Genomic DNA, 12,728 nt, shown 5'->3' with positions numbered 1-12,728 from the left:
TTCAAGAAAAAAAAAGGAATTTTTTTTTGGATGATGCAAAATTTCTCTTACACCCACGATGCTCCTGCATTACCTATGGTAACTCATACTGATTACAACAAAATTGGGCATCTTCTCTCTTCTTCCAACTTCATTATGGGCCTTATTTAGTTTATCTTTTTGGTTTTTATAATTGAATGAGAATAACTAAGCTATTCCTACTGAATCACCCATCACATTCAACTATATATTATATTCAATACATGATGGTAGAGCTATCCATTATTAATGAAAAATGGGATGAATAAACTTAAGGCGACATTAAGTACATCTATGATGACTAAGTAGGTATAACATGGAATCCTTCTTTCTTTTCATCTCTCTATAGTTTGTATTATTTTATGATACATTTTATTTTTGGCATTAGATACTTTATTTAATGAATGATTTGATTGTCTTTTCTTAACAAATTCATAGACAACAATCACATGCAAAATAAGAATGACTATCCATATTCCTTCATACAAGTGCCTTTCTAGAATTGTAACATAAAATGTATGTGCCACCCTATCCTCAATACAAGATGGCAAAGCTATCCACTATTAATGAAGATCAAAATCTAAAGTTGTCTTTATGAAAATTTCCAAAAATGTGCACTCTTTCAAATTTTAGCCAAAAAGTTAAAATTAAAATTCCTCTTATGGTAGTAAATTATTATAAACTCACAACAAATAATAATAATTTCTATACAAAAGAATAGCCTATTATAAGTACTTTAGTTTCAAATACCAATCAACAAAATTTCCCCATCATTGATAAAAGGAGGAATCTCAATAGAATCTCTTAGTTTTCACATATCTAGGAAAAGGGCTATTACTACTTGCCTATTTTTCTTATAAAGGATTTAAAGTTTACCAAATGGATGTTAAATTTGCTTTTCTGAATGTAATATTGGAAGAAGAAGTTTACACTGAACAACTAGAAGGACTTGTTGACCCCAACAAGAGGAACATGGTATGTAAGTTGCACAAGGCTCTGTATGGTTTGAAACAAGCCCCTAGACCATAGTATGAGAGATTGCATAATTATTTGGTAAAGATTGGATTTTTTAGAACAAATGAGAACAACAGTCTATACTTGAAGACTGGAGGTAACAATGAAACATTGTTATCTGAAATCTTTGTTGATGAAATCATATTTGAAGGAAAGGATGCATTATGCAAATCATTTGCAGATGAGATAAATAAAGAATTTAAAATGTCTATGTTTGGTGAGATCAAATTCTTTTTTGGTTTACAAATATGTCAAATGAAGCAAGGTATCTTCACTACTCAATCAAAATGCATCAAGGAGATACCGAAAACTTTTGAAATGGAAGACTCAAGACCAGTTAGTACACCCATGGCTACATGACATAGGCTATCTAAGAATGATGATTCTACTGATGTGAGCCAGATATTATATAGATCAATGATTGGGAAACTACAATATGTTGTTCACAATAGACCTAGTATTGCATTGGTAGTTGGGATTGTTGCAATATTTTCTGCAAATTTTAAGGATAATCACATTATGGCGATAAAAAGGATATTGATATATCTAAAAGGAATAAAAGATTGTAGCTTATATTACAAGAAGAATGACAAGTTTGAACTGAAACTGTTCATTGATTCAAATTGGATAGGTAATGTTGATGATAGAAAGAGTACAAGCGATGGAGCTTTGTTTCTAGGAAAGAGACTAATCTCATGGACAAGCAAGAAGCATAACTATATTTATCAATCAACAGCTAAAGATGGATATGTGGCAGCAACAGTAAATTATTCAAATATTGTGTGGATTAAGCAAATGTTGAAAGAGATGAAGGAAGAGATCATTGATCCAGTTGTTATCTATTGTGACAACACTAGTGCTATAAACATATCAAAGAATCATGTGATGCACAGATAGACAAAGCATATTGTTATCAAGTATCATTACTTGAGAGAGTTAGTTCAAGATAAAGAAGTGAGAATGGAGTATGTGAACACTAAAGAAAAAAAAAGTGATATTTTCACTAAGGCATTACCTAAGGATTCTCATGAATATATAAGAGGAAAATTTGGGGTGATCACATCTAAGTCTTTGATGGCATCACATGAGTTTGAAGTAGGTGGTTTGTGTCTCTACTTAATCAAACCCAAAATTTTAAATCTTTTGCAGAGATGGACCAGCTCAAACAATATCAACATAGTGTATTAATGTTGTTTTGTATTTTCTCCATGTTATCAATTGTAATATTCAACCCTATATGCATTGTGACACATTTTGCCCTATCACTAAATTATTTTTGTCTCATATTATTTGAAAATATCCTCATTATGGTTTTTATGTGCATATCCCAAATCTATATTTTTTACCATCCAACTAATAATTGTTCCTAAATATTTCTTCAAGGATAAACAAAATCTATAATGACTTTCGGTACTTGTGATTGGATTTCTATAATTTTTTTGATTAATGTATATATAGTAGTCATCTATATGTCAAATTTAGTTTGAGAATCCACGGAAGGACCCACAAGAGCCAAGGATCCTACTCAAACTTTTAGAAGGGTAAAACTACTTCAAGTCTAAGGTTATGTCATTTATTAAGGTAGAATAAAAAATGTGTAGTGACATTCCAGTTTTGAGTGTATACTATCTCCTTTACTTTAGGCTTGGTTTGACATAGGAGGGTATTCCTGGAGTTTTATTTCCACAAGATAGTGAATTTGAGGATATGCAAACAAAAACAATTACAACAGCATCCAATTTATCTTTGGTCCCAAAATCTATCACTAGATCAAGCACTACCTACTACACATACAAGATCTATTACGACGATCAAGATATCAATGCATGAGTACAAGATATGGGTACACGGGACATGATTCTCTTTAGTTAAACTAGTTTGATGCTTATTTGAGACATTTGTCAAGATAAAATGCTAAACCATGAAATGCATATAAACTAGTGTATAAAAAATATATTGATTGTTTAAGATACATGGAAGATCAAAACATTTTTTGATTGATTCCTTATGTTGAGCAACAAAATCAAAATCAACTTTAAAGAAAAAAAACAACACATATAAATGATAAAAGAGACATGGTGTTAATAACTAAACATGCTTACTAATCTACAGTCTTCTTGCATGTTTCTATACTCTAAGAAGAATGTAGAGTATTCAATGGTTTTTTTGCACATTTGGTAGAAGTGTTTTCTTATTAGTTTTAGTATTTAATACTTCTTCGAGATGTTTAATGATCTGGTTATATTTATACAAGTGTATATTTTTTTCATCGTACAAATTATAATTGGATTGCATGTTTCTTTTGTAGTTAGGGGAAGAGCACTAGTACCCATGCTATCGTCTTTGGATTTTGCTAATTAAAAGCCTACAAAAAAATTATTTAGTGGGCCGATAGAACCCTATATAGAAAGAGTTAATCATTAGATCAATTGTGTAACACTATTGGTACCAATTGTGCCTATTTGTCAAACTATAGCTAGCATAGAGGACCAAGTCCCTAAGGGTCTGTTTGTTTGCGGGAATATAAAAACGGGAATAGGAATACCTATTCTGGAATACTTATTCTCAAATAGAGAATGGGGTTACGTATTCCTGTTCTTGTTTGGTTCATCCAGAATCTGATGTGGAATACACGGACTCAAAAATTTATGTTTTCTAAAATTTAAAAAATTGGAATAGGAATACGTATTCCTATTCCATCTATTTTGGTGGATTAACAAATGCTCATTTTTGTGCCAAAATTAGAATACGTATTCCAATTTTTTTCCTATTCCTATTCCGATTTGATGCATCCAAACAGAGAATTAATTTTTTTGGAATACGTATTCCTATTCCGCTCGCCAAACAGACCCTAAAGTTATTAACTTAATACCCATATCCAACATTTTTTACTGCCAAAAATACATCACAGATAGTGAGCAGTTTGCTGTAAAACTTGCAGAAATACATCACAGACGGTGCTAAAACTTTTTCGTGATCAATATGCCGAGCAATATCTAAAAACTGCGTCTGCCGGGAGTCGAACCCGGGTCTATTGCTTGGAAGGCAATTATCCTAACCGTTGGACTACAAACGCATATGAGGTCTGAGCTGGATTTTGTTTTTCTTCTTTTCAATACGCAACCCCGCTCTTGTTGGAGAAAAAGTTGCTTTCCATTAAATCAATTGCAGACCGAGTATGATGTTCAATTAGTTAAGCATTGAAGTCATTCCTCAAGAAAAGAGAGAACAATGTATACTGGTTAGGTGTCATAAACGTCTGGTTGGTTTAGTTGGTTATCACGTTAGTCTCACACACTAAAGGTCCACACTTCGAACCTGGGCTCAGACAAACTAGCTTTTCTGGCATTTATCAAACACAACTTGGCTTCGTTTTTCTTTTAGCAAAGCAGATTGGTGTTGGTGCAGAAAACTTCTTACACAATCATTTTCAAAGACAACAGGTGTAATGGTGTTGTGTAACTTTCGAAAAAGAGGTAAGACAATAGCGGAAGCGTGGTGGGCCCATAACCCTCAGGTCTCAGGATCGAAACCTATCTCTGATAATTGTAATCAGTTGAGGCTTCTGACCACCATTTTTCCACTTGTTATTTTGAAATACTCTCGCACGTTTACTATTTCAAATAATTACTATGGGGTTGCGAGGACAAACTCCGCTACACTGCCTGGAAGCTTCTTGTATCTTCTTGGTTTGGAGTTATCTGAGAAGCGAAAAGATTTAATCAGATTACATCATTCTAAACAGAGGGGTGGTGGCGCAGTTGGCTAGCGCGTAGGTCTCATAGCAAAACCTGAGTGATCCTGAGGTCGAGAGTTCGAGCCTCTCTCACCCCAAAGCTTCTTTTTCTCCCAGGATCCTTTCCTTTACGCTCTTCTTCATAAATATTGAACTACAATTTTATCCCAAGCAGAATTATAGAGAAAACCTCATAAATATATGAGTGGCTAGCATTTCTGTGAAAATGAAACTTCATGCGATGCCAAATTATGTAAACGGGCTTCTTATTCTATTCTAGTTAAAAATTATCCTTGATTACAGACATAATCACATTATATCTTTTTTATATGATGTAGTTAAGCATTACCTACTATTTACAGAGATAATCTTAGGCCCAAGTCAGCAGATTTTCTCTCCTATGCATTTGGTGCTTCATTCATATAATAAGAACTTGTAAGAAGTGATGCCACGCTTGCAATCAATTCCACTGTCTGATCTATGCTTAAACAATCAACAAATTGTTATATGTTTTGGTTGGTTGTGTCATGCCTAAAATTCGGGGTAAAAGCATACCAAATTTTTTTTTTTTAATGTTAAATAATCATTATGTTTGAAACATGATACCTCGAAAGTTACAAAAGGTTGACCAAGGGTTTTAAGTGAGTTTGATTTCATTTCATTTAGATGCAAGGTTGACCCTTCAACCAAATTGTACAAATTCAAAACACTCCAGCCAAGATACTACAAACACATCTTGTTCGGACATAATCTCGAAGATTACACCCTTTACCAAGGTACATTTGGGTTTAAACCCTAATTGAGCACTGGGTCAACCTTACTTTGACCATTTTGTATAACACATTATTAAGTGTATATAATTTCATAAGTTATGTTAGTTTATTCAAGCAATCTAACCTATAAAACCTTTGCACAATAACATAACACTTACTAACCCTAAGACGCCTTCATTGCAATTACAATAATATTATAAACAAATAAACTTTAATTGAACCTTCAAAGATAAAATATATCTATAACTTAAAGTAAATTAATCTTAAACCAATACTAAAATCTATTTCAAGAACAATAACTATCTAATCTTAACATCTCATAAAATCACTAAACTTTATTAACACTATTTACCAATTATAATCCTAACACTCTAAACATGCTAACCACTTTAATACAAACTAATTTCAAAACCAATATATAATATTATCTTAACACTTATCAAACAATTAACCTTTACTAGCTAACAAACCCACCTCTGACATTTAACTTAACTCCTCATAACATCACTTCAACTAAAACTAACTTATACTAATTCATAGTATTTAAATTAACACTAATGATTCAACTGTATAAAGTACTAATTTAATTACTTAATTAAATTAAATACAAAATCTAAATTAATTAAACCAATATCTAACTACACTTAATTATTACAAAATCTAAAATAACAAATACTTAAAATACATTCTAATATTTAAAACATAAAAATTAAATTATATAATCATAAACTAACTAAAATTAAAACTTTATTCGAAATACAAATTAAAAACTAATAACTATGACTAAAATAAACAACCTAAACATTCTACCAACCTAACCCACGTGCCATGACTCCAAGTAACTTTCTACTTACAAAACATACTAACAATTTTTAAAAGAACAACCAAACACTAACTAAATTTCCTCCCCCCCATCCTACCCATGTGGGCACATGGCCCAAAAATTGACCCCACGCTATCCAAGCGTACCCCTTTCTGCGCATGACAAGGCCTCCAAAATAGGCACTCTAAAAAGGTATGTGGTGGAAGTTTCTTTTAAAAGACTTTGTTATAGACTTTGTTTATTACATAGAAAAAAAAGTGGAGGGGTATTAAAAGAGACTCCCCACTGTCCTTTCATGACAACACATTGCCCAACACCAAGGCTACTAGGAAGAATTCACATGGTGAGGAAACTTGGGGTTTTGGAAAACCAAGTAAGATGATAAGGATGCCTAGCAATGCCATTGATATTATGGTTGGCTTGCTTCTCAAACCTGCGCCCAAATCTAAGAGGGAGGAGAGTGACATCATCTTGGGGGAAGAGGATAAAGGTTCCTTTGATTTGATTTAATCATGGAGGAGTTATGAGGAAAAGTTAAATTGGTAAGGGGGAGACAAGGTATAAGCAAAGTAGGGTTATTTAATAGTGTTTTTTTAAACTTAGCTAGGTGATTTACTAACCCGAGGCAAAAACAAAAAAATCACATAATTCTTCCTTTATGATTGTTATAAACTTTTAGAATTCAAGAACTTTTCCCCATACAAAATACAGCATCTTGTAGGTGGATGTTTTGAGCATCTTGCTTTCTCTTTATTTATTTTTTTCTCTTGGGAAGTATATGTTTTCTTTTTTGAGATAACTTTTTAAAGGGTGGATTTATTTTCTCTAGGTTGGGTCATAATTTGACATACTAAACAAAATGATAATATCACCTAGGAGCTATATTCTCAAAGTTCTATATGGACTTGCAAAACCAATGGCGTATTTGTTAAATCTATTAAATAATTAAGGTGGAACATTAAGAAATTTTATCATATCTAATGTAGATTAATCCAAGGACTATATTCCTGATTAAATTTGCACTTAAACCCATGTAGAAAATCTTTGCACATCATACTTATGATCAAATCCTTCTATTACTTCATCATTTTTATCTACTTAACCTTTAACCAAATGAGTAAAATTTTGAAAACATAAGATTTTCGAAGTAATGTAAACACCATCACAACTAATTTATAAGTACATATGCAAAAACTGAAATGAATAGAAATATCATAAGCAAGGTTATTACTCAATCATTTTATTTTTTATTGACCACCTAATTCAAAGGCTCCGCTGGGAAAGAACTAAGAAGAAAACCCGACATTGTTGCCATTTCAACAATAAGCTTAAATAAAAAATTTACACAGGATTTCAATCCCGAGGATAAATCTCCCAACATAAGTGAATTTCAATAACAATTATAATTTCCTTCTTGGTTCTTAACAAGGGATCCATCACGAATTCGGCAATACATCATGGTGATCATGGGGAGAACAAAAACTGACTGAGAGACAACCAATCATAACATGAAGACAAAATTAGACATTCACTCCCATCTTGGGTTTGCACAACGGTTCAACATTGAACCAGACTAGGGAGAAGGTGGATTTTTCCAATAGGAGATGTCGGCCACAACACCATAACATGTGCCTTTTCAGGGCTAAAATCTCAAGAACTTTCGTTCTTCCATAGATGCCCTTTCGAGGCTGATATCACAAGGACTTTTGTTCTTTCACTTCTCGAATTTCAAAACTCAAAACATGGTTTGTGCTGACGAGTAGGGGCCCATAACACCCTACCCTCTCTCCCTCTTCTCATCCTAAGAAGAGACTCTACACTATCAAAGTCCAACTAAAGACCTTCCCTCGTACATGACCACTTCTTCCCTATTCGAGGGTGAGTAATGCCAATACAACACATACAATCCCTTCAAAAATCAATACAAATTTCAAAGAAAATCTATTCAAGAAAACCTATTTCAATCCCTCCCAAATGTACTCAACACACACAAGAACATACATATACAATAAAACTAAAACATGAAACACAACATGAACAAAATGAGGTGAAGTATTCCTACCTTCAAAATTGGGTTATGGAAATTGATCAAATTTGAGATGAGCATTCCCTTCCTTCTCCTTCTCCTTCAATCCTGAATTGCACTCTAAAACTAGAGGTTGGGTGAACACTCAAAACCCTCTCAAAATTGCCTCTAAATAAGATCCTAAACTCAACCACTCTAAAAAGAAATAACTCCCATCAAATTTGAGATGAGCATTCCCTTCCTTCTCCTTCACCTTCAATCCTGAATTGCACTCTAAAACTAGAGGTTGGATGAACACTCAAAACCCTCTCAAAATTGCCTCTAAATAAGATCCTAAACTCAACCACTCTAAAAAGCAATAACTCCCTTTCTTGCCTAAAGTTCTAGAGGCTTCTAACTCAACTAGACATAAGCCTGACCTCAAGGTGGAGTTAAAGTTATCCAACCCATGATGAAAACAATCAATTTTTGCAATAAAGCAAAAATGGAGTTTTTGAGTGACCATAAAAGTCAACAAAAGGGGCTGGGGGGTGGAAAATGCCCCCAACCCATACCCATAGCCCTCAAGTACTTAGATTTCATGATTTTAGGCCTTTAGGATTAATTAGGGACCTATCAAAAGCTTTAAAAAATTAGGACTTTCTAACACCCTTCGAAAATGCGAATTAAATCATTAATCTTGATTAGGGTAATTAATCTTGATTACTAACCGATTAGCAAAAAGGTCACTAACCTAATCCAACTCAGATCTTTAGGTTACTTGGTTAACCCTAACTATCATGCTGGAATGCATATACAATTCATGAGTGTCAAGCAACACTATAAAGTCACTATTACAAAATATTAACATTTAAAGGTTACAAAATGATACATTCATTCAATCCACGATACAAATAAAATATGAACAACATGGTCTGCATCTTTTGTTAGACTCAACCCTAGTTTTCACAATTGGTACATAGGGTTCAGTTTTGTTTCTCTGTTAGATTTTTCGACTAAAATATCCCTGCACACTCATCGCACACATCAGTAGCTCAAGAAAATCTCATGCATATATATATATATATATAAAACTTATCAGGGAATTCACATACATTAAAACATGAATCTTTCATATAACTAACTAGTTAATTCATTTCTACTCACATTTAATCATCAGAAATCACATAATAAATATAACATATAACTTATTCATTAATTTAGATTAAGATACTAGAATAATTATCATTAGGCATGCATATACCTAACATCATAAACATCACTAATTAAGGAATACTGAACTATCTGAAAGCATAAAACTTAATCATTGAGGTACCAAAATCAACACCCGTATCATCAGGTGAAAATGTCTTGTGTCATTGTTAGTGAAATTTTAATATTTAAACAGTCGAGATAATGTAGTAGTTCTTGAATCACTGAGTATTAAACATGGATGTGTCAACCGCTGTATGAGATTCCCTCAAGCGAGGTTTCTTATGACGCAAAATGGATCTTTATTCAAGGTTAAATCACTTTTTTTTCTTTAGAGTTTCCACGACATACAAATTTCTTGATAGGATACTAAACATTCCATTGCTACACCTACACCTTTTCATCTAGAAGTCCATTTGGTTGGCTCATAATCTTAACCAAATTTATGTTGGGGTGCAATTTCATTTCTCGTAATAGTCAACGGACAACACTACTCCTATTCTCCAATTCTTGGGAGACGGTGGGGCACGAATACTCTCACTAATAACCCCATACCCTAATGCTAAACATCCACTTAATTGTTAGGAATCCCTTTGGTAGGCCCATCATATGTCACTTTGACAATAAAATTCAGAAGAAAGTGCCTCAAAATTTAAATTCAACATCAAAGATGAAACATCCAACGCAAAAGTTTGAAATAAAAGAAATAAAGAGTGGCCACAATAGTAAAATTTTAATCAAGAATAAAGACATAACTAAGAGGCAAAATAGAATCATCAATAATATGGTTGGCTAAACAACCCCACATCACATTGTTGGCAAAAAGGAAGAACATTAAAATACCAAAGTTTGAAATCAAACAAATAAGGAAATAAATCTAGTTACTTAAGAAGTTTAAATTACTAGCATAATGTGGTTGTACCAAGGTCACTGAGGAAAATGAGAAATCTTAGATCTTCCAAATACATTGCAGGGATCTTGGATTAAAATTAGATGGTGGTCTAAAGACCATGTTGCTCAACCTATGATTGATCCCACATACTAACTACATACTTATCTTTATTGACATCACCCTATAATTAGGGTTAGTTGTACTAAGGGGTTTGCCCTGATCATAACTCACTCAAAAGTGCAAATGCGAGGATACTAAAATGAGTCTCCATCAATCCTCTTGTTGTTATATTGGTTTCCTTTCGAAGACTCTAACATGTGGGGACCTCAATGTCAATAGAGTTATACTCTGAGTTGTAATTACAAAACCAAATCTCTTATCCTTCATTCACTAAAATTGCATATTAGGTCATCTACCCATAACTTTCCTAAATCAATTTCACCATCTCTACACTAGTTGAAGTTGTGCTATCAATCTCACCAAATTGGTATGATCCTCTATACATACATACATGTATGTATGTATGTATGTATGTATGAATATCATTGTCTATATTATTCCAATACTAATGTTCTAATTATCATCTGAGAATGCACTGAATGCTATTGTTCTTATCCATAATCTATACTTCACATTTTCCTAGTCATAAGTGACTTATGAATACTTCTTTAGGTTGTAGGTTCGAAACTACTTAGGTATAAGACCATTATTAGGATGTCGCCAATGTTTACTTATACAATGCCAATGTTTACTTAGTCATTCTTACAACTATCTCCTTGTTGTCAATATAGGTCATCATCATTGTTCTTATCATGCCTCATGGCTTATAATCTTCTTATAACTTAATTCAGGTACCTGAACCTTTAGTTCGTACTAGGTTGATGACCTCATCATGAGTTTACTTTCTATAAATTGTAGGGTTATAGTTGATCCAATAATTTCAACACTCGAGTCTATGAGCATTCACTTGATAGTTAAAATTTAGTATTTCTCATGTGTATAGAATAAGCCTGTCAACATAATAGACTCACATAACCCTAACTCAGAAATTTGCATCTTCCCATCTTACTGATTCAATACTATATGTTACATACTTATAACCATTTAATTTCATTCTTAGCACCATATATTTTAGATAGATTCATTACCTAATTAGGGTTCCATTTCCTATAGCAACCTAAGATATTCATATTCTTTGTACATTCCTAACTAACTCTCTCTTGTTGAACAACTTCTCGCATTAGTAATCCTATTGTTCGATGTTTCCAAAGGTTACATGCAGATTCCAATTTAGCTCTTGTTTTCTTTTTGAGAATTACTGGAACAATACATTTTAAATTCTTAATAGGTTAGAGGTATCCCTAATAACTTGGTAATGTGGTATACTCTTCAAGTGTTTCCTTCCTATTTACTCACTATTCATTTTATATATTTGATATTTTAATTCGAAGGTACAAAATTAGATTACAAAGATCGTAGGTTTCTTTTACTCATGTTTGAAAAGTTTAAAACAATACTAGTTTACCAGATCACCTCCATACTTGATATAACTACAATGCCTCCACGAGTGACCGAGTCAGACAAAATCTAACTTCCACTGTGATGTTGAGAAACACTTTCTCTTTGACTTCTAGGTTATATGATCGTTTCTACTTTCATGATTCAAAGTTGTTTTAGGGTTCTTAATTTAGTTTTCCCTCAAGGTGATTGTGTTCAATATAATTTTGATTTCTCAATGAGATCATAATATACTTTAATATAAAATTCTTGCATCTAAACATTCCTTTCAAGTCATTAAGACCGGGTTATCTAATATGGTTAACCATTTACATTTGTTCATACTAGTTCAAATTTTACTTAGGTTTAATTATCAATGTCATGGTTTAGAAGGAATACATTTACTTATCAAATTTCTATAAAGGGAAATCTCCGCTTTGTATAGTAAAATTTAAATGTCCACATTTATCATGGACCCATTATTGCCCAAGTGTCATGAAACTAGGCTTTGATAGGTTGCTTCTTTACCAAATGATCAAAGTCCTTTTACAAGGCCACTCCTAATAGGGTGATTAAATCCTCTAACCAGATGACATTTAACAATGTGTATTGTAAATCTTTAATAGGATTGGCTCCTAATAGAGCTCACTTCGAAAGAGTGAAAAAGAGTGACATGTTGCTAGTGGCTTTTCCCAAAGTGGGTTTCCACGTAAAATTCTTGTGTCGAACTATAATAAATGTCTTATGAATGTTTTACA

General features: G+C 32.8%; 2 non-coding genes across 2 annotated transcripts; one reads left to right on the top strand and one right to left on the bottom strand.

Annotated features, from left to right (window-relative positions):
- Positions 1 to 4,036: 4,036 nt before the first annotated feature.
- Positions 4,037 to 4,108, bottom strand: TRNAG-UCC (transfer RNA glycine (anticodon UCC)). Its single transcript has one exon. It is a non-coding gene; the product is annotated as a tRNA-Gly (tRNA).
- A 670-nt stretch (positions 4,109 to 4,778) lies between these two features.
- TRNAM-CAU (transfer RNA methionine (anticodon CAU)) lies at positions 4,779 to 4,866 on the top strand. The gene is given in 2 exon segments: positions 4,779 to 4,816; positions 4,831 to 4,866. It is a non-coding gene; the product is annotated as a tRNA-Met (tRNA).
- Positions 4,867 to 12,728: the final 7,862 nt, after the last annotated feature.

The sequence above is a fragment of the Cupressus sempervirens genome, chromosome 5 (assembly GCF_028749045.1).
Source record: "Cupressus sempervirens isolate cs-2001-9-10 chromosome 5, ASM2874904v1, whole genome shotgun sequence".
NCBI lineage: Eukaryota > Viridiplantae > Streptophyta > Pinopsida > Cupressales > Cupressaceae > Cupressus > Cupressus sempervirens.
This window is presented reverse-complemented; position numbering and strand designations above follow the sequence as displayed.